The following is a 17706-nucleotide window of genomic DNA, read 5'->3' as shown; positions in this document are numbered from 1 at the left end:
AGCATTAAAGACCACAGGAAAGTTATTAGTTTTAGATACTAAACTACAGATTTTGAGTATTAAAGCCACAGAACATCTATTATATTAATATTAGATAGTACAGTATGGAATTCATATTAGTATTAAAGGCCAGACTGTAGCTATTATATTATTTTAGACATTATAATATGGATATTATGTTTGGGTTAAAGGGAAGCTTTATACTAGTGTTAGACACTATAGTATATTTATTATTAAATTAACACTGAAGGCCACAGGGCAGTTACTGAATTAATGTAAGATGGTATGGATATTACATCAGTGCTGAAGGCCAAACAAAGTTCAGCTATTATTTTAGTTTAGAAGCTATAGTATGATATTATAGTAATATTAAAGGCCATAGAACAGCTATTGTATTAATATTAGATGCTATACTAAGAATGTTGTATTAATATTAAAAGCCACAGGGACTTAATATATCAGTTTTCAATGCTCTCATATGGATATCATGTTAGTTAAATGTCACAGGACAGCTATTATGTTAGTGTTATGTGCAATAATATGGTGTTGTATTAAAATCAAAGGACATGCAGCATCTATTACATTAGTTTTAGAATTTTTTTTTTGTACCAGGGATTGAACCCAGGAGTACCTAATCACTGAGCAACATCCCCAGTTCTTATTTATATTTTATTTAGAAATGGGGCTTCCTGAGTTGCTAAGTGCTTCACTAAGTTAATGACACTGATTTGAATTCATGATTCTCCTGCCTCAGCCTCCTGAGTTGCTGGGATTACAGGCATACACCACTGTGCATGGCTAGAATCTATATTACTGATATTATATCAATTATAAATGCCACAGGGCAACCATTATATTAGTATTGTATGCTATAATACAAATATCACGTTAGTATTACAGGGCACAGAGCAACATTATACTAGTTTTAAATGTTTACTATGGATATCATATTAGTATTAAATACCTCAGTATAGCTCTGATACCAATTCTCAATTCTACAGTCTAGAAATCATATTAATATTAAAGGCCACAGCTATTATCACATTTCCATGCTCTAACATAAATATCATCAGTAATAAAGACCACAAGGGCTACTCTTATATTTTAGAAGTCACAGTATGAATATTATAAACTATTATATTAGGATTTGAGGCCAGAGTATGGATATTACATAAATATCAAAAGCCACAGGTTGTATAATTTATTAATTTTAGTTGCTATAATATGGATATCAGATTAGTATTAAAAGCCAAAAATCAGCTATTATATCAGTTTAAGATGTCTTAAATGGAGACTCAACATGATGGCGGGCGGGGAGGCAGTGCTTTCAGTACCTCCTCAGCCAGGTGGACAGAGAGACACATCAGAACATTCAGATTCTACGTGCTGAGAAACTCCAAGCAAAATTCCACTGAAGTGAGACCTAGGTGGGGAATTTTGGATTATTGTAGGTGATAGCTTGCCCCGGATGGGTGAATCTCGGCCACCCTGCATGCAGGTCTGGTCCGCACTGCCTGGCGAAGACAGCCACCAGCACCTAGGCATTTCAGCACTGTGGAATACCGTGTGCTGCGGTAGAGACCCTTTGAAAAGGTTGCTAACCAAGCCTTCATGAAATAGCTGACCAGAACTGAAACCAAGTCTGGGACAGACCAGAAACAGGCCAGACCCACCCCTCCCATCGGACACTCCGGCAAGGAGTCTGGGGCCCGCCATAGCAGAGAGCTGACGTCACCAGAGTTCGGGAGATGGGATCCCTTCCCAGCCAAATTGCTTCAACAGGTGTGTGACTCCCATCCCTACCAGATGCATACAGCTGGGAAACCTCAAAAATCTCGCCCCAGAGCTCTGTGGGCGTGACTGTAGGGGCCGAGGGGAGCAGAGGGGACTCCCAACCCCCAACTCCCCCTACCACCAGCTGCAACACCCAAGGCCTTAGCCACCAGTTCCTGGGGCGTGGCCACAGAAGGGGTACAGACAAATTAAACTAATGGTTCCCAGATTACCCGCTCCACAACCTTGGGATCTAGATGAATGACAAACAGAGAAAGTGCTCAGTCATTCAGGAATTAGGGCACTCATGGGGGCTACAAGTGTAACTAGATCTGTGGAGATCCCCTCCAGTAAGCGGGGCCTGGCTGGCTGGCAGGAGGAAGGGGGGGAGAGGCCGGAGAAGAGAAAGGGCTCTGGACTAATAGGATTGGAGAGACACCCAGTAGGGGAAGAGGAGCCGCCTTACAGGGATTGCTGCCGGCACATAGAGGGCAGAAGCTAGGCTCAGAGGGCACAGCTCCACCTACTGGAAGAGAAGAAAATAGAACTCTAAGACTTCATTTATCATTTTTTTTTCTTTTCCCTTTTCAATTTTTATTGTTCTTTCCATTCTCCTTTATTCTACCTATTTTTCTCTCTCTCTTTCTCTTTAAGGATGCCTTCCTTCCCCTTCCCCCTAACTTTCATCCCAAGCATTACAACTTTCATTATGTGTTCCAAGGCTGTCTTTAGGGGTACTTAGGAGCCCTAAGTACCTGAGGAGCCCTAGCTATTACCAAATACCCTGATCCATTCACCTGTTAATATCCCCCTTCAGTAGAGCAATCTTCCAAAGTAGCCAAGACATACTAACCTTCATACCATCATAGCCCCCAACCTAAACATAAAGTCCTAAGACCAAATAATAGATCACTATATGCCTACAGAACCTGTAAGCCTTTTATGAATCAAATGAATCAGCTTTAAATTACAATAAAGGCCAACATCTCTAGACATAATCTCCCACCACAGAGGAGAGACCACAGAGATATAAAAACCAAAACAAATTTATAGGAGAAAACAGAAACTCAGCAGTTAAACAGAGTTGGAAAGTAATGTGAGCACCATGAAAAAACAAGGGAAAAAGGATTACAAACAATGCAGGACAACTTAAATTTACAGGAGAACCTAGAAGCATCAGAAAAATGGACAAAGAAAGAACTCAAGGCATACCTGACTCAGATGGAATGGAATCTTAAAGAAGTCATTAGACAGCAAGTCCAAACAATGAAAGAATACTTTGAAAATGAATTACATAAGCAGATTCAAGAAGCAAAAAATGAACTCTATCAGGAGACAGAGATTTTTTTAAAAAATCAAACAGTAATCCTAGAAATGCAGGAAACCATAAACCAAATCAAAAACTCAAATGAGAATATTACAAATAGATCAAATAGAAGGCAGAACATCAGATAATGAAGACAAACTTTATCAACTCGACAAGAGTATAGTCAATGCAGAAAGTCTGGTAAGAAACCATGCACAAAACATCCAAGAGATATGGGATGTCATAAAAAAAAAAAAACAAACTTAAGAGTCATTGGGATGGAGGAAGGTATAGAGGTCCAAACAAAAGAAATTGACAATCTGTTGAATGAAATAATTTTAGAAAACTTTCCAGACATAAAAGATGGAATTGATTGCCAAATCCTGGAAGCCTACAGGACCCCAAACATACAAAACATTATGATGAAGATATCCAACATACAGAACAAGGAGAGAATATTAAAAGCTACAAGAGAAAGGAGGCAGATTACATTCAGGGGTAGACCAATTAGGTTAACGGCTGATTTTTCATCACAGACGTTGAAAGCAAGAAGATCCTGGAACAACGTATTTCAAATGCTGAAAAATAATGGATTCCAACCAAGAATATTGTATCCAGCAAAATTAAGCTTCAGGTTTGACAATGAAATTAAAATATTTCAGGATAAACAAAAGTTAAAAGAATTCACAGCCAGAAAACCAGCACTGCAAAGCATTTTGAGCAAAATAATACAAGAAGAGGAAATGAAAAACAGCACCCAAAACCAACAGTGGAAGGTAACTCAGTAAAAGTGGGGGGGGGGATAACCAAAGAGGAAAAACAAGCCAAATTAAAATAAATAAATAAATAAACATGACTGGAAGTACAAACCATATATCAATAGTAACCCTAAATGTTAATGGTTTAAACTCACCAATCAAGCAACAAAGGCTAGTAACTTGGATTAAAAAAAAAAACAGATCCAACAATTTGCTGCCTTCAGGAGACTCATATGATAGGAAAAGACATACACAGGCTGAAGGTGAAAGGATGGGGAAAACCATACCACTCACATGGTCCTTGGAAGCAAGCAGGAGTGACCATACTCATATCGAATAAAATCAACTTCAAACATAAGTTAATCAAAAGGGATAAAGAAGGACACTATATACTGTTAAAAGGAACCATTCACCAACAAGACATAACAATTATCAATATGTATGCACCAAATAATGGTGCTGCAACATTCATAAAACAAACTCTCCTCAAGTTCAAGAATCAAATAGACCACAACACAATAATTATGGGGGATTCAACACACCGTTCTCACCATTGGACAGATCCTCCAAACAAAAGATGAGTAAAGAAACTATGGAATTCAATAACACAATCAATAACCTAGACTTAACTGACATATATAGAATATATCAACCATCATCAAGTGGATATACATTCTTCTCAGCAGGACATGGATCCTTCTCAAAAATAGACCATATATTATGCCATAGGGCAACCTTTAGAAATTATAAAGGTGTGGAGATAATACCATGTATCTTATCTGATCATAATGGAATGAAACTGGAAATCGACAATAAAAGAAGGAAGGAAAAAATCCTACATCACTTGGAAAATGAACAATATGTTACTGAATGATCAATGGGTTACAGAAGACATAAAGGAGGAAATCAAATAATTCCTAGAGATAAATGAAAATACAGACACAACATATCGGAATCTATGGGACACAATGAAAGCAGTTTTAAGAGGGAAATCCATTGCCTGGAGTTCATTCCTCAAAAAAAATTTAAAAAAAACAAATAAATGATTTCACACTTCATCCCAAAACACTAAAAAAGAAGAGCAAAACAACAGCAAATGTAGCAGAAGGCAAGAAATAATTAAAATCAGAGCTGAAATCAATGAAATTGAAAAAAAAGAAACTATTGAAAAAATTGACAAAACTAAAAGTTGGTTCTTTGAAAAAAACATTAAGATCAACAGACTCTTAGCCATGCTAACAAAGAGAAAAGAGAGAACTCAAATTACTAACATACTGGGTGAAAAAGGCAATATCACAACAGACACTACAGAAATACAGAAGATAATTAGAAATTATTTTGAAACCCTATATTCCAATAAAATACAAGATAGTGAAGATATCAGTAAATTTCTTAAGTCATATGATTTGCCCAGATTGAGTCAGGAAGATACACACAACTTAAACAGACCAATAACAAAGGAGAAAATAGAAGAAGCCATCAAAAGACTACCAACCAAGAAAAGCCCTGGACCAGATGGGTATACAGTGGAGTTTTACAAAACCTTTAAAGAAGAATTAATACCAACACTTTTCAAGTTATTTCAGGAAATAGAAAAAGAAGGAGCTCTTCCAAATTCATTCTATGAGGTCAACATCACCCTGATCCCAAAACCAGACAAAGACACTTCAAAGAAAGAAAACTACAGACCAATACCTCTAATAAATCTAGGTGCAAAAATCCTCAATAAAATTCCGGTGAATCAGATACAAAAACATATCAAAAAATTGTGCACCATGATCAAGTAGGATTCATCCCTGGGATGCAAGGATGGTTCAATATACGGAAATCAATAAATGTTATTCACCACATCAATAGACTTAAAGATAAGAACCATATGATCATCTCGATAGATGTAGAAAAAGCATTTGACAAAGTACAGCATCCCTTTATGTTCAAAGCACTAGAAAATCTAGGGATAACAGGAACTTAGCTCAACATTGTAAAAGCTATCTATGCTAAGCCTCAGGCTAGCATCATTCTAAATGGAGAAAAACTGAAAGTATTCCCTCTAAAATCTGGAACAAGACAGGGATGCCCTCTCTCACCACTTCTATTCAATATAGTTCTCAAAATAGTGGCCAGAGCAATTAGACAGACAAAAGAAATTAAAGGCATAAAAATAGGAAAAGAAGAACTTAAATTATCACTATTTGCAGCTGACATGATTCTCTACCTAGCAGACCCAAAAGGGTCTACAAAGAAACTACTAGAGCTAGTAAATTAATTCAGCAAAGTGTCAGGATATAAAATCAACATGCATAAATCAAAGGCATTCCTGTATATCACCAACAAATCTTCTGAAATGGAAATGAGGACAATCACCCCATTCACAATATCCTCAAAAAAAAATAAAATACTTGGGAATCAACCTAACAAAAGAGGTGAAAGATTTATACAATGAAAACTACAGAACCCTAAAGAGAGAAATAGAAGAAGATCTTAGAAGATGGAAAAATATACCCTGTTCATGGATAGGCAGAACTAACATCATCAAAATGGCTTTTTACCAAAAGTTCTCTATAGGTTTAAGGCAATGCCAATCAAAATCTCAATGGCATTTCTTGTAGAAATAGATAAAGCAATCATGAAATTCATCTGGAAAAATAAAAGACCCAGAATAGCAATAGCAATTCTAAGCAGGAAGAGTGAATCAGACGGTATAGCAATACCAGACTTTAAACTATACTAAGAGCAATAGTAACAAAAACAGCATGGTACTGGTACCAAAACAGGTGAGTGGACCAATGGTACAGAATAGAGGACACAGAGACCAATCCACAAAATTACAACTATCTTATTTTTGACAAAGGGGTTAAAATCATGCAATGGAGGAAGGATCGCATCTTCAACAAATGGTGCTGGGAAAACTAGAAATCCATATGCAACAAAATGAATCTGAATCCCTTTCTCTCACCATACACAAAAGTTAACTCAAAATGGATCAAGGAGCTTGATATCAAAACAGAGACTCTGCGTCTGATAGAAGAAAAAGTTGGCTCTGAGCTACATATTGTGGGGTCGGGCTCCAAATTCCTTAACAGGACACCCATAGCACAAGAGTTAAAAACAAGAATCAACAAATGGGACTCACTCAAACTAAAAAGTTTTTTCTCAGCAAGAGAAACAAAAAGAGAGGTAAATAGGGAGCCTACATCCTGGGAACAAATTTTTATTCCTCACACTTCAGATAGAGCCCTAATATCCAGAGTATACAAAGAACTCAAAAAATTAAACAATAAGAAAACAAATAACCCAATCAACAAATGGGCCAAGGACCTGAACAGACACTTCTCAGAGGAGGACACACAATCAATCAACAAGTACATGAAAAAATGCTCACCATCTCTAGCAGTCAGAGAAATGCAAATCAAAACCACCCTAAGATACCATCTCACTCCAGTAAGATTGGCAGCCATTATGAAGTCAAACAATAACAAGTGCTGGCGAGGATGTGGAGAAAAGGGTACACTTGTACATTGCTGGTGGGACTGCAAATTGGTTAAGCCAATTTGGAAAGCAGTATGGAGATTTCTTGGAAAGCTGGGAATGGAACCACCATTTGACCCAGCTATTCCCCTTCTTGGACTATTCCCTGAAGACCTTAAAAGAGCGTACTATGGGGATACTGCTACATCGATGTTCATAGCAGCACAATTCACAATAGCTAGACTATCGAACCAACCTAGATGCCCTTCAATAGATGAATGGATAAAAAAAAATGTGGCATTTATACACAATGGAGTATTACTCAGCACTAAAAAATGACAAAATCATGGCATTTGCAGGGAAATGGATGGCACTAGAGCAGATTATGCTTAGTGAAGCTAGCCAATCCCTAAAAAACAAATGCCAAATGTCTTCTTTGATATAAGGAGAGCAATTAAGAACAGAGCAGGGAGGAAGAGCATGAGAAGAAGATTAACATTAAACAGGGACGAGAAGTGGGAGGAAAAGCAAGAGAGAAGGGAAATTGCATGGAAATGGAAGGAGACCCTCATGGTTATACAAAATTACATATAAGAGGAAGTGAGGGGAAAGGGGAAAAAACAAGGGAGAGAAATGAATTATAGTAGATGGGGTAGAGAGAGAATATGGGAGGGGATAGTAGATGATAGGAAAGGCAGCAGAATACAACAGACACTAGTATGGCAGTATGTAAAAACGTAGATGTGTAACCGATGTGATTCTGCAATTTCTATATGGGGAAATAATGGGAGTTCATAACCCACTTGAATCAAATGTATGAAATATGATATGTTGAGAGCTATGTAATGTTTTGAACAACTAATAATAATAAAAAAGATGTCTTAAATGTATGATTTTACATTAATAATAAAGGTCACAAGGCAATTATATCACATTACTTTTAGATGCTATAGTATGAATATTATAAAAATATTAAAGGCCAGAGGGTAGCTATTATATTAATTTTAGATTGCCTAGCATAAATATCTTATTAGTATTACAGACCACAAGCCAAATATTATTTTAGTTTTAGATGCTATAATTTGAATATTAGAATTAAATAGCCTCAGGGCCATTATTATTTCAGTTTTGAAGGCTACAATATTGATATTATATTAATATTTAAGGCTGCAGATCAATTGCTATACTAAGTGTGTATGGTACAGTACAGATATCCTATTAGTGTTACAGGCCAGCGACATAGCTTTTCAGCTGCCAAGCCATGCAGCTGGCCCACTGGTCTCTGTTGAGAAGCAGCTGCCAAGCAGCAGAGCAAAGCAGAGGAACAACAACCTGGGCAGGCTGGAGTACAGGTGTCAAGCATGGGCCACAGCCTCAAAGAGTCTGCCAAGCTGGCATGCGGGACATGAGGTGAGGTGGATCGATGCCACAAGCAGGCCATGGTGCACTGACCTGTCATCCCAAGATGTCACTGACCTGTCATTCCAGAGGGGCAGAGAGATAGAGGAAGTAGGGCAAACCTGAATGGAATTCAGGGCTAACAAACAGTGTTAGTACATTAGCATAATTTTTGGACCAACAGCATTGGTACTTTTTTTAAATGCTGATTAGCATAAGTTTGGACCAATAGTGTGGACCCAAGTGCTGTATAAACCTAGACTGGCACAATCAGATGGCAACCCTCTTCAGGGCTCCTCTTGCACTGCTCACACTGTAAGAGTCCTGTTTCTATGCTCACGTGAATAAATCCCACTCTCACACTTATGCATCTGGTCTGTGGATTTCATTCTTCAAATTCACAAGACAAGAACCTAGAAAGAAGAAGAAACTGACAGGGAACTGCTGGGGTCTGCTGTGTCCCTGGAGGGCATGGACCACCATTGAGAGCTGTAACACTTCTCAGCTGCAGAGGGCTGCAGCTTGTGCAGACCCCTCTGCCAGTAGAAGGAAGAAACTCTAGTTTCAGCAGGGCAGTAATTATATTAGTTTTAGATGAAATCATGTGGATACTATATTAAATGCTGCAGTGCAGCTATTATATTGATTTCAGTTGCTATATTATGGATATCACATTAGTAATAAATGCTACATAGCTGCTATTATATTAGTTTAACAGATTATAGTATTAATATTACATTGATGTTAAGTGCCACAGAGCAGCTATAACATTAGCTTTAGAGCTACAGTATGGATATCATATTAGTGTTAAAGGCCTCAAAGGATCTATTATATTAGTATTGATGCTAAAATATGGATCTCATTTTAGTAATAATGGCCATAGGAAACATATTACATTACTTTAAGATACTTTAATATGTATATTGCATTACATTAAAGAATGCAGGACATATTTTATATTAATTTTAGATGTTACAGGATGCATATTTCACTAACATTAAGGGCCACAGGGCATGTATTATATGTTTAAGGTGCTATTATATGCTTAAGGTGATATAACTAGTATTAAAGGCCACAGTGCAATTATCATATTAACTTGAGATGCTATAGTATAGATATTGTTTTACTACAAAGGGCCACAGGACAGTTATTATATTATTATATTTTGAGTGATATAGCATGGATATTAATATTAACAGCTATAAGACCACTATTATATTAATATTAGATACTATTATATGAATATCATGGTAGTATTAAAGACTCAGGAAGCATTATATTAGGGTTAGATGCCATAATACAAATATTACATAAATATAAATGGCCACAGTACAATTATTATATTTAGATGCTATATGAGTATCAAAGGTCACAGGACAAATATAATGAGCTATACTACATATATTCATAGTAAAAGTCACAGGGCAGATGCTGCACTATGTATATTTTATTAGTAAAGAAGGCACAGGAAAGCTTTTGTGTTAGTTTTAGATGCTAAAGTATGGATATTACATTAATATTAAAGGCCAAGGGGGAGTTATTTTGTTATATTTAAGTGGTATAGTAAGGATGTCTTGTTAGTATTAAAGGCCACAGGGAAGCCATTATATTAATTTTAGATGCTAAATATGGATATTACATTAACATTAAAGGCCACAGGGCTGCTAATATATTACTTTTAGATTCTATAATATGAAATAGTATATTAATATTAAAGGCCATAGGACAGATAATATGCTAGTCTCAGATGCTACAGTAAGGTCAGTCTATCCATTATAGGTAAAAGTGCAGTATTATTTACTTCTAAATGCTCTAGTAGAATATCACAGTAATATTGAAGTCCATAGGAGAAGTATTATGTTAGCTTTAGATATCATATTGTGGCTATCATGTTAGTGTTAATTGGCAAAGGGCAAGTATTATATTAGTTTCAGATGCTATAGTATTGAAATCTCATTAGTATTAAAGACCACAGCATGCTTGCTTGCTTATTTATTTATTTATTTATTTATTTATTTTTGGTATCAGGGATTAGGCACGGGGGTGCTTAACCACTAAGCCACATCCCGGCCCTTTTTATTTTTTTATTATTTTTTTTAAGAGAGAGAGAATTTTTAAATATTTATTTTTTAGTTTTCGGTGGACACAACATCTTCATTTTATTTTTATGTGGTGCTGAGGATTGAACCCAGTGCCCCGCGCATGCCAGGCAAGCACGCCACCACTTGAGCCATATCCCCAGCCCTTTTATTATTTTTTAATATGTAGTTTTTAGTTGGAGGTGGATATAATACCTCTATTTTATTTTTATGTGGTGCTGAGGATCAAACCCAGTTCCTCACATGTGCCAGGTGAGCATGCTACCACTAAGCCCCAGCCTCAGCCCTTTATTTTTGTTTTGAGTCAAGGTCTTACTAAGTTGCTTAGGGCCTTGCTAAGTTGTTGAGGCTGGCTTTGAATTTGTGATGCTCCTGCCTTAGCCTCCCAAGTCACTGAGATGACAGGTGTGTGTCTCTGCACCCAGCTATTTATTTAATTTGGGATGTCATGCTAGAATATTATAATATTTTAAAGGCAACAGAAAAGCTATTGTATTAGTTTTAAATACTATATTACAGACATCATATTAGCATGAAAGGCAACACTTAAGCTATTATTAGTTTCAGAGGACACACTACATTACATTAATATTAAAGGCCACAGTATATGTATTACTTTTCCAGGCTACACTATTGATATTATTAATAATGAAGGTAACAGAGCAGTTATTGTATTAATTTTAGTTGCTACAATATCTATATGATATTAACATTTAAGGACACAGGGCAGTAGTATATCTGTATTAGATACTATATTAATGATGTTATATTAACAGTAAAAGATGAAGGGCACTAATATATTGATTTCCAATGCTATTGTACAGATTTCATGTTAATATTAAAGGTCAGCTATTATATTACTTTTAGATGCTATAGTATGGATATTATATTAAAATTAAAGGTCAGGGGCTGGGGCGATAGCTCAGTGGTAGAGTGCTTGCCTAGCATGTGAGGCCCTGGGTTCGATCCTCAGCACCACAGGCAAAGGAATAAATAAAATAAAGGTATTAAAAAAATCCTTCCTTAAAAAAAATTAAAGGTCAAAGAGTACCTATTATGTTAGTTTTAAAATCTATAATGCTGATATTATATTAATCATAAATATCACAGAGCAGCTATAATATTACTATAGGATGCTATAGCATAAATATTTTATTAAAATTAAATGCCACAGAAACCTATTATATTAGTTTTAAATCTATAATAATGATATCATATTAATTATAAATGTCACAGTACAATTATTATATTAGCTTTGAATACTACAGTATGGATATCATATTCATGTCAAAGGTCAAAGTGCAGCTGAAGCCAAAATTAGACAGGCAGTCAGTAAAGATAGATAGATTGAGTCAGATCAGATCAAGGAGGCCAATTACAGTTAGTCCAGGATGTTGGAGAGGGATTGAAATGCTAATGCCTTCAGAGCCCTTCCTCCACCCTTATCAAGATAATCTGCCCCTGCTCCAACCTGTTGCTAAGGTAACCTGCCCAGGAATTGTCCCTCTCTAGAGATAGTTGTAAAAGTTGCTAGTTAATTCACCCTGGGCCCCCTTCCTGCCCAGATCACTCCACTTTGGCCCCTGCAACCCATCTGCTTCTCACCTTTTGGCCATCCCACTGAGCATATCCTGGGCCTAGTCATATATACAAGAAGGAAAGAGATAAAGGAAAGACAGCAAAAGAACAAAAGAAGCCTAAGACATATTAAAAGGCTCTTGGGATTCCAGGATACCATCTATGGCCCCTTTTTCCCTCCTAGGAGAAGTTTATTACCCCTTTTCAAATAAACCCTGTTTTATATGCTTGACTCGGTGTGCTTCTCTAATGTTATACTTCAACATGTGAAGAAACAGAACTCATCACTGGTATCACAACTATTTTATCAATTTTAGATGTTGTAATATAGATACCATATTAGTATTAAAGGCCACAGGTAAACAATTATACCACTTTAGGTTGCTTGAGTATGAATATCACATTAATATTAAAGTCAAGAGGTCAATTAATATATTAATTTTAGATAAGATTATAGGAATATAATATTAGTTATTAGCCATAAAGCAGATATTATATTAGTTTAAAGTGCTGTAATATGGATATAATGTTCATATTAAATGCCACAGGGCATCCATTTGTCTGTTTTAGATGCTATAATATGGACAAAAAATAAATATAAAAATTGACCAGGAAATTATTATATTGGTCATAGAAATATATACAGGTCATAGAAAGGATGGTATATTAATATTAAAAGTCACAGGACATCTATTACATTGGTTTTAGAGGCTACAATATACATATTATATTAGTATTAAACACTACAGGGCAGCTATTATATTAGTTTTAGATGCTATACTATGTATATCACATTAGTATTCAGGGCCACCGCACAGCTATTACATTAATTTTAGATACTATAGTTTAGATATCTTATCAGTGTTAAGGGCCACAGGGCAGCTATTATACCAGTTTTAAAAGCATTTAGTATAGATATTACACTAACATTATAGGTCATAATATAGCTATTATGTTAGTTTATAATGCCAAAGCACAAATATTATATTACTATCAAAGTCAATAGAATTGTTATGAAATTAGTTTCAAGTGAAATATTATAATATTTATTATATTAAAACTAAAGGCCAAAGGGCAGATAAAATATTAGTATGAGATTTTGTTGTATACATGTTATATCTATTTGTATTAAGGACCAAAGTTTACCTATTATATTAGTTTAAGATGTTATTTTATTAATATTACATTAACTCAAAGGACAGATGTCAGCTATTATATTAGCTTCTATGTTATTCTATGCACATAATATAAATATGAGAGGCCACATGTCAGCTATTACATTATCTTGAGATAGCAAAGTATGAATATTACATTGATGTCACAGGCCAAAGGGCAGTTATTTTATCAGTTTTAGATATTAATATGTGAATAGTACACTAGTGTTAAGGCCACAGGATATACATCATATTAGCTTAGGATGCTATAATAGGGCACTAATTAATATAAAATGTCAAAAGGCAGCTAATATATTTATTTTAGATGCTATATTATGAATATTTTAGTACTATAAAGGCCACAATATGGCTATTTTATTAGTATTAAATGTGATGTAATATATATATATATATATATAAGATGTGATATATATTAGCTTTAGATAAAATAGTATGGATCTTATATTAGTGTTGAAAGCCACAGAGAAGCTATTACTTTAGGATGCTAGAGCACGGATATTTCCATAGTATTAAAGGACACATGGCAGATATTATATTAGTTATAGATGTTATAGTGTGGACCTCATTTGGTTTTAGAGACCACAAGGCAACTGTTATAATAGTGTTAGCATCTATAGTTTCTATAGAATATCATTTAAGGCCAGAGGGCAGATATTTTATCAATTTTAGATATTATATTAATATAATATAAGGCAATAGTTGCTACAAGGCAACTATTCTTTTAGTTTGAGATTCTATAGGATGGATATTATATTAGTAACAAAAGACATAGGGAAGCTAACTAATGAGTTTTAGAAGACTCTGTAGGGTCATCATATTAAATGAAAGGCCACAGAGCAACTATTATATCAGTTTTAGATGCTAAAATATGGATCTCATATTAGTATTAAAGGCCTCAGGAAAGCTATATCATTTTTGATGTTATAATGTGAAAAATCATGTTAATATTAAAAGATACACCATAGCTATTATATCAGTTTTAGATGCTGCTATGGATATTATATGAATATAAAAGGCTACAAGGCAGCTGTCTTTTTAGTTTTAGATGCTACAGGGTAGATAGTATATTAGTAACAAAAGACATAGGGAAGCTATTAAGCTAGTTTTAGAGGGCTCAATAGGGATATCCTATTGATATTAAATGCCACAGGGAACTATTATAATAGTTTTAGATACTGTATTATAGATTTATATTAGTATAATAATAAAGGTCACAGAACAGATATTGTATGATTTTAAGATGGAATAGTATAGGGCTGGGGTTGTGGCTCAGAGGTAGAGCAATTGCCTATCTTGCATGAGACACTGGGTTCGATTCTCAACACCACATAAAAATAAAGATATTATATCCAACTATAACTAAAAAAATAAATATTTTTTAAAAGATGGCATAGTATAAATGTTATATTAATATTAATAGCCAAAGGGAAGCTATTAGTATTGAATGCTATAATATGAATATCACAGTAGTATTAAAGATCAAAGACTTATATTACATTAGTTTAAAATGTTTTAGAGTGGATATTATGTTAGATTAAAGACCATAGGTGAGGGAGGGAGCATGGCCGCCGAGGAGTAAGCAGCGACTCTAATGTCTCTGCACTAACGAGATCAAAAAGACCCTTTGGAACAGCGGCAGTCTTCACACTGAGGAACCTCTAGCAGAATTCCATGAAGAGGGGTCCTGCAGGGATCTGGGAGGTCTACTAGAAGTGTCAGTTTGTGGCCGCCGGGACTCGGGGCCTGGGGACTGCGGTACTTGCCGGAGTCAGGCCGTCGCCTCCCCAGCCCCGGGCGCCACTGGAGCCGCGAGCCATAAACACACGGACCGGGCCACGGTGTGGCTAGAAGCCGGGAACGCCGGGGGCAGAGAGAGAGCGAACAGGGCAGCGCCTGATGTAGAAACCGCGGCGGAGAGAGGCGTGGGAGCTCGAGGCAGAGACGCACTGGACAGAGCGAGCCAGCACCCCGCCATCATCCCGAAATAGCGAGAGGAGAAAGATGGCGGCAGGAAGTGAGTAAGCCCCTCCATGGTCCGTGCCCCGCACCACCGCATCTGAAAAGCTGAGACAGACAGCTGCGACTCAGCATTAAGCTATCCAGCTGAGGCGGCTGGTCAGCACTTCTCATTCCCCGGAGGTGGATGCCTGCCAGGCCTTCGTGGGTAGTGGCCGCAGGGTCCAGGCGGGGATTGGGTGACAGTGGGGACCCGCCCGTGGCGTTGGTCGCCCGGCAGGGGGAGGCGAACTGTAACCGTTTGCGGAGAACACCACTGAGGCGGAGGGCTGGCGTGGCAGGACTGCGGCGGAGGAGATAACTTCATTGAAGCCTGCTGCAGCAGGTGTGTGGTCTCCTGGTTCTCCCTCTCCACGCATCAGGGAAACCTTAAGAGCCCCTCCCAGCTCTCCCGAGAGTGCTATAGCCAGCCCGAGGGAGTCAGAGGTGGTGTGGGACTGCCGCTCCCGCCAGAGCTGGCTGCTGAGGTCTCTTGCACCAGCTACGGGGGTGTGGCTACCGGAGGGCAAGCAAAATTTGCTGAGGATTCTCAGCACCAAGCTCTACAAGCTTAGGGTCTGAGGGAATGGCAATCTGGAGGAGTGAGCCCAGTCGTTCATGAAAACAGGGCTCCCGGGAGCAGCAGACCTGGCCTGTAGTCAGTATTGTGGTGAGAGGGGCCTGGCTAGAGGAAAAGTGGAAGTGTTTGGACACAAGAGGAGGCCCTAGGCACTCAGGATTGGAGACTCGCCCAGTCTGGGAGGAGCTGCTGCACAGTGATTGGTTCCCGCGTACTGACGGGAAAGACTTGACCTGGGGGGCACAGCGCCACCTAGTGGAAGAGAAGTTAATCAAACTCTAAGACAGCATTTATTAGTCTTTTTTATTGTTGTTGTTGTTGTTTTTTTTTTTTGTTTTTTGTTTTTTTTTTTCTGATTGGGGGTTTTTCTTTCATCTTCATTTTTCTATCTTGTTTTTTCTTTCTTTTCTCTTTTTTTTCTTCTTTCTCTTTTAATCTCAATTTTAATTTTTTTAATTATTATTAATATTTTTTTTAAATTTTTGTTCTTTTTTAGTTCCTATTCTTTCTTCTTTTGTCTTTTCATTTTTCTTATCCCCCCTTCCTTGAATTCTACCTGCCTACTCTCATTCTCCTTAGTGACTTCTTCCCTTCCCTTCTAATACCTTTCCTCCCTAGCATCAAATAAATTTATAAGAATAAACAGTAACCCAGCAGTCAACCAGAACAAGAAGCAACATAAGCAGCTTCAAGAAGCAAGGAAGAAGAGGAGTACAAGCAATGCAGGACAGCCTAAATATTCAGGAGGACCTAGAGTCATCAGAAAAATGGTCATATAAAGACTTCAAGGAACACCTTAGACAGATGGAATGGAACCTCAAAGAGGATACAAGACAGCAAATTCAAGCAGCGAAAGAACACATTGAGAATGAGTTACATAAACAGCTAAAAGAAGAAGTCAAGCATCTTTATAAGGAGATAGAGATTATAAAAAATAATCAAACAATAATTCTAGAAATGAAGGAAACGATAAACCAAATTAAAAACTCAATTGAGAGTATCACTAACAGAGTGGAACAAGTAGAAACCAGAACATCAGATAATGAAGACAAAATATACCATCTTGAAAAGAGTCTAGCCAACTCAGAAAGGCTGGTAAAAAATCACGAGAAAATCATCCAAGAGTTATGCGATAACATAAAGAAACCAAACTTACGAGTCATCGGGATAGAGGAAGGTACAGAGATTCACACCAAGGGAATGAGAAACCTGCTGGAGGAAATAATTACAGAAAACTTTCCAGAAATAAAAAAGGAAACAGATATACAAATTGTAGATGCATACAGGACACCGAGCACACAAAATCACAGTAGACCAACGCCAAGACACATTGTTATGAAGATATCCAATATACAGAACAAAGAGAAAATATTAAAAGCTACAAGAGAAAGGAGACAGATTACATTTAGGGGTAAACCAATATGGTTAACAATGGACTTTTCATCACAGACACGGAAAGCAAGAAGGTCATGGAACAATGTATTTCAAACACTGAAAGACAATGGATGCCAACCAAGAATTCTGTATCCAGCAAAATTAAGCTTCAGGTATGACAACGAAATAAAGATCTTTCATG

This window comes from Spermophilus citellus (assembly GCF_964194105.1).
Source record: "Spermophilus citellus genome assembly, chromosome: 3".
Lineage (NCBI taxonomy): Eukaryota > Metazoa > Chordata > Mammalia > Rodentia > Sciuridae > Spermophilus > Spermophilus citellus.
Note: the sequence above shows the minus strand (reverse complement) of the source record.